Raw genomic sequence first — 11,040 nt, 5'->3', positions numbered from 1 at the left:
GCAATTTTGAAATGTACAATATTCTATTATTAACTATATTCACCATACTGTGCAATAGAACTCAAAACTATTTTTAAAATCCTCCTGTCTCACTAAAATCTGATGCCCTTGATCATCATCTCCCCATTTCCCACAACCCCCACGCTCTGTAATCACTATTCTACCCTCTGCTTCTATGGGTTTGTTTTAGACTTCACATATATGTGAGAATATGCAGTTCTTGCCTTCCTGAACCTGACTTAATTCACTTAGCATAATATTCTCTAATTCCATCTATGTTGTCACAAATGTCAGAATGTCTTACTTTTCTGTTGTTGATTTGTTCTGGGTTTTTTTCAGACCGAGTCTCACTGTCACCCAGGCTGGAGTGCAGTGGCGCGATCTCAGCTCACTGCAACCTCTGCCTCCCAGGTTCAAGCAATTCTCCTGCCTCAGCCTCCCAAGTAGCTGGGATTACAGGTGCCTGCCACCATGGTCAGCTAATTTTGTATTTTTAGTAGCGAGAGGGTTTTACCATGTTGGCCAGGCTGGTCTCAAACTCCTGACCTCAAAGTGATCCACCCACCTCGGCCTCCCAAAGTACTGAATTATAGGTGGGAGCCACCATGCCTGGCCAATAATTTCTTTTTTAAGGCTGAATAGTATTCCATTGTTTAAGTATGCAACATTGTCTTTATCCACTCATTTGTTGATGCACACTTAAGTTGATTCTGTAACTTGCTATTGTGAATAGTGCCGCAGTGAACATGGGGGTGCAGACATCTCTTCAACAAACTGATTTTAAACCTTTTGGGTAAATACCCAGACACGGAATTTCAAGATCACGTGGTAATTTTATTTTTAGTTTTTTGAGGAACCTCCATACTGTTTTCCATATTGACTACAGTAATTTTCATTCCCACCAACACTGTACAAGGTTCCTTTTTCTCCACATTCTTGACAACATTTATCTTTCCTATTTTTGATAAAAGCCATTCTGACCAGTGTGAGATTATATTTCATTATGGCTTTAATTTGCATTTCCCTAATGATTAGCAATATTGAATATTTTTCATTATACCTGTTGGCCATTTATATGTCATTTTTTTCAGAAATGTCTCTATCCCTGGAATGCAAGGAGAGTTCAACATATGCAAGTCAATAAATGATACGCCACATTAACAGAATAAATGACAAAAATCATATGATCATCTCATCAAAAGCAGAAAAAGATTTGACAAAATTCAACATCCATTAATGATTAAAAAAAAAAAATCACCAAATTAAGTATAGAAGAAAGATACTTCAACAATAAAAGCTATCCAGAGATGCTCACAGCTAACTGTGACTCAGCAGTGAATAACTGAAAGCCTTTCCTCCAAGATCTGGAATAAGACAAGGATGCCCACTCTCGCCATTTCCACTCAACATAGAATTGGAAGTCCTAGACAGAGCAATTAGGCAAGAAAAAGAAATAAAAAGCTAAATAGTGAAGGTCTTTTATTAAAAGGAAAAAGTGGAATTTTCACTGTTTGCCAATAACATGATCTTATACATGGAAAGTCTTATCAAAAAATTGTTAAAACTAATAAACAAATACAATAAAGTTGCAGGATATAAAACCAACACACAAAAATCAGTAGCATTTCTATACACCAACAACAAACTACCCAAAAAGAAATCAACAAATCACACAGTAACTACAAAAAATAAATTACCCAAGAGCAGATTTAACCAAGCAGACAAAAGACTTACACAATGAAAACTATAAAATATTGATGAAATAAACATTCAAGACAAAAGTAAATGGAAAGATATTTCATGTTAATGAAGAACGAGTATTGCTAAAATGTCTATACTACCCAAAGTGATCTACAAATTCAATGCAATCCCTATGAAAATCCCAATATCACTTTTCATAGAAATAAAAATAATCCAAAACTTCATATGGGGCTGGATGAGTGGCTCATGCCTGTAATCCCAGCCCTTTGGGAGGCTGAGGTGGGAGGATCACCTGTGGTCAGAAGTTTCAGACCAGCCTGGCCCACATGGTGAAACCCCATCTCTGCTAAAAATACAAAAATCAGCCAGGCATGGTGACACTCACCTGTAATCCCAGCTACTTGGGAGGCTGAGGCACGAGAATCACTTGAAGCCAGGAGGTGAAGTTTGCAGTGAGCCCTGATCACACCATTTACACTCCAACCTAGGCCATAGAATTAGACTCCATCTGAAAAACAAAAATTCATATGGAACCATAAAAACTCCAAACAAGCAAGGCAATCATGAACAAAAAGAACAAAGCTGGAGTTATCACACCACCAGATTTCAAACTATACTAGAAAGCTATAGCAACAAAAACAGCATGGAAAAACAAACAGACCCATTGACCAATGGAGTGGAATAGAGAGCATGGAAATGAACCTATTCATGTACAGTCGATTGATTTTCAACAAAGGCACAAGAATATGCAATAGGAAAAGGACAGTCTCTTCAATAAATAGTGTTGGGAAAACTAAATTACTACCTACAGAAGAATAAAATTGGACCCTTATCTCACACCATGTACACAACTAAAAATCAACTCAAAATGGATTAAAGATTCAAATGTAATACTGTACCTGAAACTCTAAACTTACTGGAAGAAAATATAGAGGAGGAAAACTATATGACACTCCCTGGACAATGATTTTTTGTATTTGACCCCAAAAAGCACAGTCAACAAAGTAGGCAAAAAGCAAAAATAGACAAATGAGATTACATCACACTAAAAAACTTCTGCACAGCCAATGAAACAACAACAGTGTGCAGGAGCAACTCACAGATTGGGAGAAAACAGCTGCAAGCCATACATCTGGCAAGAGATTAACATCCAAAATACATAAAGAGCTCAAACAACTCGATATCAAGAAAACAAGAAGCCCAATTAGAAAATGAACAAGGGACCTGAACAGACATTTCCACTAAAGTTTTTATGGCATAAATATACTTTGGCACAAACACTGCATTATATGCAATTATTTTTTGTAAATAATTTTTTGTAAAGCCATCAGATATATAGCCAAGTGATTTTTCACCTAAGTGTAAGACAGCAAAATGTTTAAATCAATACATAAATCAAATTGTCTGCACTGGCATTGTTAATCTAGAAGAAAGTGGTTGCATAGATAATAGAGCAAGCGCATTTTTAGTTCATACTTTCAAATGGAAGTTGATTTGAAATAATAAAGTTGTTCACTGGCAGAATTTCCCACCAAGTCTGTATAAATTATGTGCTATTTGATAAAAGATAGCAGCAATGAAGCTAATTTTTATCTTCAGTATTTGCTTTAAGAGAAAAATCCTGAATCTTGTAGGGATTTCTAATGCCAAAAATAATGATGAAATGGGAGAGTATATTTAGCAATCAGGGTGACTAAGCTCATGGTAACTGGCATAGGTATAATTTTAGTTTGCATTCCAATTATTTAAACTGAGATGTTCTTGATGAAGTTGAACATACTGTGAGTAGACGATCTCTTTCTCCAAGAAACAAGATGGAAAGATCTTCAGAGAATGGCCTTACTGAAGCTCATTGGTAAATAAGCTTTCTCCAGATTTTAATGATTTCCCCAGTTCTTCCATAATTCCTCAGTTTCCTGGCCATTTTCTGATATATCATGGTCTTCCTGTTGCCCTTTCTTATTCCTCAAAGTTTGGCAAGTTTTTCTTTGTTTTTTTGATACAAACTGGAAACTCCTTTTGGTTTTATTTACTTACTGAATGCAGAGGCCATCTTGGGATTACCCCAAGATTTGTGAAGTTATTCAAACAGTCAGAGCATCTTCCTGCCTTGTCCTCCCTCTTGCTGGAAAACAGCAGACCAGCTGGCTTTCAGTTATGTTCCACAAAGATGAATGTATAGTTCCTTCAAAATAGCAGTCTGCAGCATTATTTATTAAAGTTCTTCAATTATAGATAGGTTCCTCTGTAAGCAACACTCCGTAGCAGTTGGAATCCCCTCTGACATGGGGACAATCACTGATGAAAAACCAGGTAATTTTGAAGATCTCCAGTTAATTGTTGCCTCAGTACCTCAAACGCATCTTCAAATGCTTGACCTAGCTTGTCTTGTTCAACACACATTATGCTTCACTAATAAACTGATGATTCTGTCCATCAGTGCCCAATCTAGCATGTACTTGTAGAAGTGGAAATAACCTTCCCCTTCTCTGAAATACACATGTTCACTCCCCACCACCTACTATAATTTTGTTAAAGCAGTTTTGAGTTTGGTTTCTGTCATCTGCAACTGAAAAATCCCTGAGCAATTTATACCTGAGAATGAGATAATTTAAGTAACAGATCCTAATGTATGAAAATAGCTGAGATAATATAAGGTGCAAAACAGAGAGGAGATAATTATTCCCATTCCTAAATAATTATTTGAAAATTTTTGTTACACAGTAGCAATGCAACTGGCTATCCCTATCCAATGGTTTGCTAAATCTTTGGACTCAGTCCCAAGAAAATAGCAAGTTATTGAACATCACTTGTGGCCTCAAATAATATTCTATGAGAAAAGGACAAGTTCAGTCCAAGCTATACTATCTAAAAGCAGAGAGGGAATAATGAAACTTCATTTTTTTTAGAAAAATCTTCATACTTATACCTTGCAATCCTTGAGGGCTGGGAGTCAGAATTTGAAAAAGCCAAATTCTGCAGCCTACGGGAGAAATGCCAGAAGTAGGTGATGGGGAGGAAGGCAGCAAATCACACTGCCACGTATGTTCCTATGCAACAATTTTGCATGTTCTTCACATGTACCCCAAAACCTAAAAAGCAATAAAATAAATAAATGGGAAAAAAAAAAATTCTGCAGCCTAAGCTAAAATTTGTGAAGACAAAAGCAAAGAGATAAAGAAATACCATACTAAAATATCGGGAAAGAAATTGAAAAGGACATGCAAAATGGAAAGATATTCCAGGTTCATGAATTTAAAGAATATTGTTAAAATTAATATTGTTAAAATTATAATACTACTCAAAGCAATTTACAGATTAAATGCAATCCAATTACATTCTTTACAGAAATTGAAAAAAAAATCTTAAAACGTCTATGGAACCACAAAAGACCCCAAATAACCAAAGTAATCCTGAGCAAAAGGAACAAAGCTAGAGGCATTATACTACCTGACTTCAAATTTTACAACAAAGTTATAGTAACCAAACCAGTATGATACTAACGTAAAAACAGACACACAGACCAACTGAACACAACAGAGAACCCAGATGTAAGTCCACACATTTACAGCCAACTCATCCTCAACAAAGGTACCAAGAACATATAATGGGGGAAACCATAGACTTTTCAATAAACGGTGCAAGGAAACTAGGTAACTATATGCAGAAGAATGAAACTAGATCCTTCTCTCTTACCATATACAAAAATCAAATCAAAATTAATTGAAAATTAAATCTAAGATCTCAAACCATGAAACTACTAGAAGAAAATATTGAAGAATGACTCCAAATATTGGTCTGGGTAAAGATATTTTTATGTCAAATCCCAAAAGCATAAGCAAACAAAGTAAAAATAGACAAACGGCATTATATCAAACTAAAAACTTCTGCATAGCAAAGGAAATAATCAACAAAGTGAGGATAAAACCTACAGAATGGCAGAAAATATTTGAAAACTAGCCACCTGAGAAGGGGTTAATAACCAGAATGTATAAGGAGTTCAAACAACTCAATAGCAAAAAAGAAAAAAGAAAAACACAACACACATAATCCAATTTAAAAATGGGCAAAAAGAGGCCAGGCATAGTGGCTCATACCTGTAATCCTAGCACTTTGGGAGGTCAAGGCAGGAGGATCATCTGAGGTGAGGAGTTCGAGACCAGCCTAGCCAATACGGTGAAACCCCATCTTTACTAAAAATATAAAAATTAGCCAGACATGGTGGCATACACCTATAATCCCAGCTACTCAGGAGGCTGAGGCAAGAGAATCTCTTGAACCTGGGAGGCAGAGGGTGTGGTGAGCCAAGATCGTGCCATTGCTCTTCAGCCTGGGCAACAGAGCATGACTCTGTCTCAAAAGAGAAAAAAAAAATGGGCAAAAGAGCTGAGTAGACATTTCTCAAAAGAAGGCATACAAATGGGCAACAGGCACATAAAAAAATGTTCAACATCACAAATTATCAGAGAAATGCAAATCAAAACCACAATGAGATATCATCTTGCCCCAGTTAAAATGGCTTTTTACCAAGAAGACAGGCAATAAGGGAGGCTAGCAAGAATATGAAAGGAAGGGAACGCTTGTATACCATTGGTGGGAACGTAAATTAGTACAGCTACTACAGAGATCAGTTTAGAAGTTCCTCAAGAAATTAAAAATTGAATGATCATACCGTATGATCCAGCAATCCCGCTACTGGATATATCTCCAGAAGAAAGGAAATGAATATATCAAAGAGAGATCTGCATGCCCACATTTATCGCAGCACTATTCATTAGTCAACGAATGAATGGCTAAACATGGTATATATACACAATGAAATATTATTCATCCGTAGAAAAGAATAAAATCCTGTCATTTGCAGCAACATAGATAAAACTAGAAGTCATTATGTTAAGTGAAATAAACCAAGCACGAAGAGACAAATATCACATGTTCTCACTCATACGTGGACACTAAGAAAAAGTGGATCTCATGAAGGTAGAGAGTAGATTGGTGGTTACCAGAAGCCAGCAAGGGTAGCAGGAGTGGGAGATTAAAAGAAGTTGACAAATGGAAACAAATATAAAGTTGATAGATGAAGTAAGCTCCAGTGTTCAATAGGTAAGTAGGGTGATTATAGTTTACGAAAACATACTATATATTTCAAAATAGAAGAGAAAAATTCAAATGTTTCTAGAATAAAGGCAAATATTTAAGGTGATTGATATCCCAAGTACACCGATTTGATGTTTACAAATTATACGAATGTCTTATCATGTGTACCCTGAAACTATGTAACCTATTATCCATCAATTTTTTAAATTGCTGAAAAAATGATTAAATGAATAAATAAAACATTGGGTCTTGGATGAGCCAGAAAATTTGGGAAGTCTGATTCTCTCAAATATTATATTCTAGGTATTCTTCGCCAAACAAAATTGTCATATCCCTTATAAAAATGCATCCAGTAGGTTATAATCTTGGGGAAAATGCCACATTATATAGCTTCATTTTCCCCTTCAAGTCTTTCACATTGTTCAAAGTAGAGAGCAAAGTGAAAGCATTATTTTGGGATATTGAGAAAAGCTAGAAAAGATTATTGGCAAGAAATAGAAACCATAAGGTGAGGATCAAGAGTCAAAGTCCAGGTTTAGATAAGCTCTCTGGATGTGGTTATTATGCCGCAGAATCATCTAATTCATGTCAACTGAGGTTTTAAATATTGCCTAAAAACCTCGAGCCCGGAAATAAGTGCCTGTCATTGTTCAGTTCTTCAGTAAATATCCAGGCTATTAAAGCAGGTCATTCCCAGGAATGAAATCCTCCTTGCACCTCTCTTAGGTGTGACTTTGGAGGACACAAAACATAGATATCTGTGTAAGACGGAGGTATATCTGTTTTGAAAATATAAAGTACAGTTGTATTTGGAGAAGCAGAGGCATTGTTGAAACTGTATGTATAATTACAATGGCATGTGAATATATATACAGCCAAAGATATAAGGGACAAAATGGGGGGGACATCTATTATTCACTATACAGCACTCATTCTCAACTACCTTCTCAGATCTAAACTCCACTTTTCTGTGGGGAACCCCTTCCCTGTGGTTAGGATAGGGGCAACACTGACTTGTCACTGTGATGACATCAGTGGGTACATGACCTAGACTCAGCAAATTATGCTACCCATATCATTGGCTACCATGATCATTTAAGACCTGGACATGAAATCTAAACTGAGTCAATCAGAAGTTATCTGAAAGGTATTAGAGAGTGGGTGTGGCTCACACCTGTAATTTCAACATTTTGGGAGGCTGAGGTGGGAGGATTCATTGAGCCCAGGAGTTCGAGACCAAACTGGGCAACATAGGGAGACCTCATCTCTGCAAAAAATTAAAAAATTAGCTGGGCATGGTGATGCACACCTGCAGTCCCAGCTACTCATGAGGCTGAGGTGGGAGGACTGCCTGAGTCTGGGAGGTCAAAGCTCAATGAGCTATGATTGTGCCACTATACTCCAGTCTGGGCAACAGAGCAAGACCCTGTCTCTAAATAAATAAATACTTTTTTAAAATTATACTTTAAGTTCTGGGATAGATGTGCAGAACGTGTAGGTTTGTTACATAGGCAGACACATGCCATGGTGGTTTGCTGCACCTGTCATCTACATTAGGTATTTCTCCTAATGCTATCCCTTTAAAATGAAAGGTAGTAGGAAGATTTCTTTCCACTGCCAGGAGATGGGAAGGATGTGGTGTTACGGAAGGTCGCCCTGCCACTCTGTAGTAAAAGAAACCTCTGCAACTAATTTGGGGGAATTACAGCTGAGATATATAAAAAGGACACAGAGCCCTCCTCACATTGTTAGAATTCCTGAAACTAAACAAATTGCTCCTACCTTCCAGCTACGTAAGTCTCCTCCTTAAAAAAATCATTTTTTTTTTAAGCTAGTGTTTGGTTCTCTGCAACTTAAAGCTTTAAAAATCCAATTCAACTAACAGCAAAACACAGCCCAATTTAAAAAGGGACAAAAGACTAGAACAGCCGTTTCTCTGAATGTATATAAATGGCCAAAAAGCACATGAAAAGATGTTCAATGTCATTAGACATTAGAGAAAGACAAATCAAAACCACAGTCAGATGCCATTTTGCACCCACTACGATAGCCATTTCTTAAAAATAGAGAATAAGTGTTGGTAAAGATGTGGAGAAATTGGAACCTCATACATTGCTGGTGGGAATGTAAATGGTACAACGACTGTGGAAAACAGTTTGGTGATTCTTCAATAAATTAAACATAGAATTATCATTTGATCTAGAAATTCCACTCTTAAATATATACCCAAGAGAACTGAAACCAGGTGTTCAAATAAAAACATTTCCATTTGTTTGTTTACAAAATGTTATACCCAAATGAACCAACCTCAGCAGCTCTAGTCACAATAACCAAAAGGTTGAAACAATCTAAATGTCCATCAATAGATGGATAAACAAAATATGTTTTGATACCATAAAGTTAAATGCTATTCATCCATAAAAAGGAAAGAAAAATACAACACAGATGACCCTCAAAAACATTATGCTAAGTAAAAGAAGCCAGACACCAAGGACCACATATTGAATGATTCCATTTATATGAAATGTCCAGAATAAGCAAATACATAGAGACAAAGAGCAGATTAGTAGTTGCTAAGCGCTGAGGACAGGGAGAAATGGAGAGTGGCCGCTTAGTTAGCATTTCTGTCTAGGGCGATTTTTAAACGTTCTGGACCTAGATAGAGGCGATGGCTGAATAACATGGGTGAACAGGTCTAATCCCACTGAATTGCGCATCGAGTAGGAATTTTTCAAATAAAAATAACTATCATTTTAGATGCTTAAGGAATCGCAAACTGTTTTAAGTATTACTATTTTACATATCGTAATAAATGCTGTGTGAAACAAAAGCTTTTGTGGTTGTTGCTGTTGATTACAAATTTTATCTTTTTTTAACTTTTATTTTAGGTTCAGGGGTACACATGCAGGTTTGTCATACAGGTAAATTGAGTATCGTGGGGGTTTGTTATACAAACTGTTTTGTCACCCAGCCGATAAGCCTAGTACCCAATAGGTAGTTTTTGATCCTTGGCCTCCTTCCACTCTCCACCCTCACAAAGGCCTCGGTGTCCATTGTTCACTTCTTTGTGTCCATGTGTACTCAATGTTTACATCCTACTTCTAAGTGAGAACACGCAGTATTTGGTTTACTGTTCCTGCGTTGTTCACTTAGGATAATGGCCTCCAGCTTCATCCTTGTTGCTGCAGAGAGCATGATCTTGTTCTTCTGATGGATGCATAGTGTTCCATGATGCATATATGCCACATTTTCTTTATCCAGTGTATTGATGATGGGCATTTAGGTTGATTCTGTGTCTTTGTTATTGTGAGTAGTACTGCAATGAACATATGAGTGTACATGTCTTTATGGTAGAAGAATATTTTCCTTTGGGTATTGATACGATTTGGCTGTGTACCCCTCCAATTATCACCTTGAATTGTAGCTCCCATAATCCCCCTGTGTCATGGGAGGAACCCAGTGAGAGGTAATTGAGTCATGGGGGCAGGTTTTTCCCAAGCTGTTCTCATGATAGTGAATAAGTGTCACGAGATCTGATAGTTTTATAAAGGGCAGTTCCCCTGCACACACTCTCTTGCCTGCTGCTTTGTAAGACGTGCCTTTGCTCCTCCTCCATCTTCCACTATGATTGTGAGGCCTCCCTGGCCAAGTGGAACTGTGAGTCCATTAAATCTCTTCTTTAAAAATTACCCAGTCTTGGGTAAGTCCTTTTAGCAGCATGAGAATGGACTGCTGCAGGTATATACCCTATAATGAGACTACTGGGGCCAATGGCAGTTCTGTTTTAAGTTCTTTGAGAAAGCTCCACGCTGCTTTCCACAATGGCTGAACTAATTTACATTTCCACCAGCGGTGAATAAGCATTCCCTTTTCTCTGCAATCTCACTAGCATTTGTTATTTTTCAACCCTTTAATAATAGCCATTCTGACTGGTGTGAGATGGTATCTCATTGTGGTTTTGATTTGCATTTCTCAAATGATTAACAATGTCAGGCATTTTTTTCTTATGTTTATTGGCCACTTGTATATCTTCCAAAAGCTTTTTTCATAGTGAAATTAAGCCTTTAGATTTGCTAGCCATTTCTACTTTTAAGAAGAGAGCTTTTAAAGTACCTCAGCGTAGTCTTTTTTTTTTTTTTTTTTTTGTGGAAGTATAGTTTGGTCACTTAGTTATACAAAAGCAAGAACCCACCCATTGTTCTAGAGGAACAAAAGGAGCAGGATTTTCTTTTAGGGGGATGG

At 37.0% G+C, this 11,040-nt stretch overlaps 1 long non-coding RNA gene and 1 pseudogene across 1 annotated transcript in view; both read right to left on the bottom strand.

The window, feature by feature from the left end:
• Positions 1 to 2,053: 2,053 nt before the first annotated feature.
• The window catches only part of LOC108306632, a 50,601-nt gene continuing 41,614 nt past the window's right edge, over positions 2,054 to 11,040 (bottom strand). The window contains exon 5 of the long non-coding RNA XR_005200839.1: positions 2,054 to 2,209. This is a non-coding gene — a long non-coding RNA (uncharacterized LOC108306632). The remainder of the gene's footprint in view (positions 2,210 to 11,040) is intronic.
• On the bottom strand, positions 2,220 to 4,782 carry LOC108306623 (annotated as a pseudogene).

This window comes from Cebus imitator, unplaced genomic scaffold, assembly GCF_001604975.1.
Source record: "Cebus imitator isolate Cc_AM_T3 unplaced genomic scaffold, Cebus_imitator-1.0 Scaffold72, whole genome shotgun sequence".
In the NCBI taxonomy this organism is placed as follows: Eukaryota; Metazoa; Chordata; class Mammalia; order Primates; family Cebidae; genus Cebus; species Cebus imitator.
This window is presented reverse-complemented; position numbering and strand designations above follow the sequence as displayed.